Source organism: Arachis hypogaea, chromosome 19 (assembly GCF_003086295.3).
Source record: "Arachis hypogaea cultivar Tifrunner chromosome 19, arahy.Tifrunner.gnm2.J5K5, whole genome shotgun sequence".
Lineage (NCBI taxonomy): Eukaryota > Viridiplantae > Streptophyta > Magnoliopsida > Fabales > Fabaceae > Arachis > Arachis hypogaea.
Window position 1 is genome coordinate 116,678,912 of NC_092054.1, and position 3,698 is coordinate 116,682,609.

The following is a 3,698-nucleotide window of genomic DNA, read 5'->3' on the forward strand; positions in this document are numbered from 1 at the left end:
CTTTTTCATGCTTCTTTTCCTTTCCTATAAAGATTTAAAATAAGGAAATTAATATCATAAAAATCAAACTCTACGGCTAGAATAAAAGGGAAGAAAGGATTTGATTGTTCATTTATGAATTCCAACTAACTAACTAACTATTGGTGGGTCCTTATATGCATTTTGGTGGCACCATGGGGTGACACCAAACTTAGTTTGAAGCAATGTGATGAAAAGTTTTGTTCAAAGCTCCCAAGACTAGCATGTATCTTGGTTTGCTTTGAACACCAAACTTGTTCTTCACTATATACTGCAAGATAAAGATTTCACCAAATGTTTGTCAAGTTTGGGTTGAAATTCGTAAACATTGATTTATTTATTATTTTAAAAACATATAAAACATGGGTTGCCTCCCATGAAGCACTTCTTTAGCGTCACTAGCTTGACGTTTTTCCTTCATCAGGGTGGTTGGTAGTGCTTAAAGTCCTCCCCTCTTGCTGTGGACTTGTATCCATTGGTTGGATCAATGATCTCCACATGTTCCAGGGAAAGAACTCTGTTGATAGTGAAGACCTTAGGTAACTGAGATGGTACAGTAGGGAGATTAAGGGGAATATCTGGGAAATAAGCTGAGACAACTCTATCCCCTGGCGAGAAGTCTTCCGTAGGGATCTTCTTGTTCTTCCATCTCCTTGGTACCTTCTTCTTTGTTTCTTTTGAGGTTGCCTTCCCCTTGGTGACCTCTTTTTTCCAAGGAGTTGTGATACTGTCTTCACCTGCCTCTAGAGGTTTAGGTCCCTCCAACTTTTCCTTGAGCTGTGGCAATTGCTGTTTTCCTTGTTTATCTATTAAGGGGATCTCAGAATGAACTGGCTGTGCTTCAGTGCTTGTTCCCTCCTTCAGTGTCTCATTATCATTTGTGCTTAGTTCCTTGTCCTCTTGATCTGTTTCTTGTGAGAGTTTGAAGACATTGAAGCTGAGTCGTTCATCAGGATTCTCAATATTAGCTCCCCTTTCTCTACATCGATAAGTGCTCTGGCTGTAGCTAGGAATGGTCTTCCCAATATGATTGGGTGAGCATGACTCTCTTCCATGTCTAGGATGACAAAGTCTGTTGGAAGAAAGTACTTCCCAACCTTTAGCAACACATTTTCCACCACTCCTATTGCTTGCTTTTGAGTTTTGTCAGCCAGTCTGATGATTACATCTGTGGGCATTATCTCATTGATCTGCAGCCTCTTCACCAGGGATAAAGGCAGTAAGTTGATGTTGGCCCCCAAATCACATAGTGCTCTATCGAACATAGTTTCACCTATGGCACAAGGGATGTGAAAACTCCCTGGGTCTCTTCTTTTTGTAGGCAACTCAGGTTGAATAAGGGCACTACATTCCTTGTTCATCACTATAGTTTGGCCTCCTTTGAGTGAGCTTTTCCTGGGAAGAAGTTCCTTCATATACTTGATGAATGCAGGCATTTGTTGAATTGCCTTGATAAATGGTATGTTTACATGCAGAGATGCAAACATGTCTAGGAACCTTGAGTATATTCTCTTTCCCACAGCACCATTGAGCAGTTGAGGGAAGGGAGCATAGAGCTTCAGCAACTCTTGTTGTGAGATTTCTGGTCCTTGGTGATCTCTATCCTCCTCCTTTGTTGAGTTGTCTTCAGGTTGTTTGCACGGTTTGCCTTGCTTGTCTTCTGTCTCTTGATCACTCGTAGTGACCATTTTGCAATCTTCCCATCTTACTTTCTTTGCTTCTCCCTTGGGGTTTTTCTCCGTGTCACTTGGGAAGCTATCGGTAGGTTTGGGAATCTTCTCAGCTAAATATCCCACCTGGAATTCCAGCTTCCTAATGGTCTCTCCCTGGTTCTTAATATTGGCTCGCACTTCCTCTTTGAACACCTTATTTTCTTGAATCTCTTGGCATATTCCTTCAAGTAAGGCTTCAATCTTAGAGAGCTTGTCATCAATTGATGGGTGATTCGGAGCAGATGTGCTATTTTGGTTTTGATAAGCATATGAAGAAGTGTTGTTGTGGGGGTGTTGAGACGTCCTCTGTGTGAATTGCTGGTGAGCTGCATTGTTGTTGGAGTTGTAACATCTCTGGTCTTGGTTTTGATCTTGCTCACTTCCCCACCCAAAGTTTGGGTGGTTTCTCCATCCAGGGTGGTAGGTCTTGGAGTATGGATTATAGTTTTTCCTTGGTGAATTCCCAATGTAATTGGCTTGCTCCTGACTCCCCTCTGCTTCTTCATTCACTCCTTCTTGGATCGTTGATGAAGTAGAGATTGCTGCTACTTGGTTCATCTCCATTTTCTTGGTGAGGTCAGCCAGCTGCTGGGTAATAAGCTTGTTTTGGGCCAACAGAGCATCTACATTGTTTAGCTCCACTACTTCTCTTGTGTTCCCTCTTTCGGAAGCATAGAAGTAGTCGTTCTCTGCTACTGTTTCAATGACATCTATGGCTTCCTCAATGGTGTTCTTCTTGTTCAAAGATCCTCCAGATGAATGGTCTACGGCCTTCTTTGACTCATAAGAGAGCCCTTCATAGAAAATGTGCAGCTGCACCCATTCGTTGAACATGTCAGGTGGACACCTCCTTGTTAAGTCCTTGAACCTCTCCCATGCTTCATATAGAGTCTCACCATCTTGTTGCCTGAAAGTTTGGACCTCAGCTCTCAGCCTATTGATTCGTTGAGGAGGGTAAAATCTTGCTAAGAATTTGTTCACCACGTCTTCCCAAGTTGTCAAGCTTTCCCTTGGGAAAGATTCCAACCATTTGGCTGCCCTGAGTGAGAATGGAAATAAGAGTAGTCTATAGGTGTCAGGATGAATACCATTAGACTTCACTGTGTCACATATTCTTAGGAAGGTGGTTAAATGTTGATTGGGGTCTTCTTGAACACTTCCTCCAAACAAACAGTTGTTCTGAACAAGGGTGATGAGTTGTGGTTTAAGTTCAAAGTTGTTGGCATGGATTGTTGGCTTTTGGATGCTACTTCCACAATTGCCTGGGTTTGGATTGATGTAAGAGACCAAAACTCTTCTATCCTCCCCAGCATGATTTGCTCTACCTCCTCCCCCATGGTTGTGATCTTCTTCTTCATGATGGTTTTCCATGTTGTCTTCCATGTTTGTTTTAAAGAATTCCTCTTCTTCCTCAGCACCAACCACTTTCTTTCCTCTTGCCTCCCTCCTTAATCTAAGGAAGGTCCTCTCAGGTTCAGAATCGAAGGAAGTTGAAGCTCCGCTTCTTCTCCCTGTCATACAACCATCAAGTGCAAGCAAGAAAAGATAGGTGCAGAGAATATTTGTGTCAGAATTACTGTTAGTTGTGGGTGATGCAATATATCAAACAGTTAGTGGGTTAGCAAACAGAATTGAAAATAACAAAGAAGAACAAAAGAGTAGACGGGGAAGGCAAGAAGTTTAACTAAAACAAAAAGTAAATCACTCAAACAGAAAGTGAAATTCACAAAATAAAATTGCTCAATCTAGTGATCTTCCAATTTAATCATTGTTGATGCACAATCAATCCCCGGCAACGGCGCCATAAACTTGATGCGGGTGGAAACTTTTCTCACAACAAATCTCCCTTCGGCAAGTGTACCGAATTTGTCGTCAAGTAAAAACTCACAATAGAGTGAGGTCAAATCCCACAGGGATTGATTGATCAAGCAACTTTAATTAGAAGAATGTTCTAGTTGAGCAAATCCA

General features: G+C 41.8%; 1 non-coding gene across 1 annotated transcript; it reads left to right on the plus strand.

Annotated features, from left to right (window-relative positions):
- Positions 1-2,562: 2,562 nt before the first annotated feature.
- Positions 2,563-2,666, plus strand: LOC112781960 (small nucleolar RNA R71). Its single transcript, XR_003192706.1, has one exon. It is a non-coding gene; the product is annotated as a small nucleolar RNA R71 (small nucleolar RNA).
- The last annotated feature ends 1,032 nt before the right edge of the window (positions 2,667-3,698 follow it).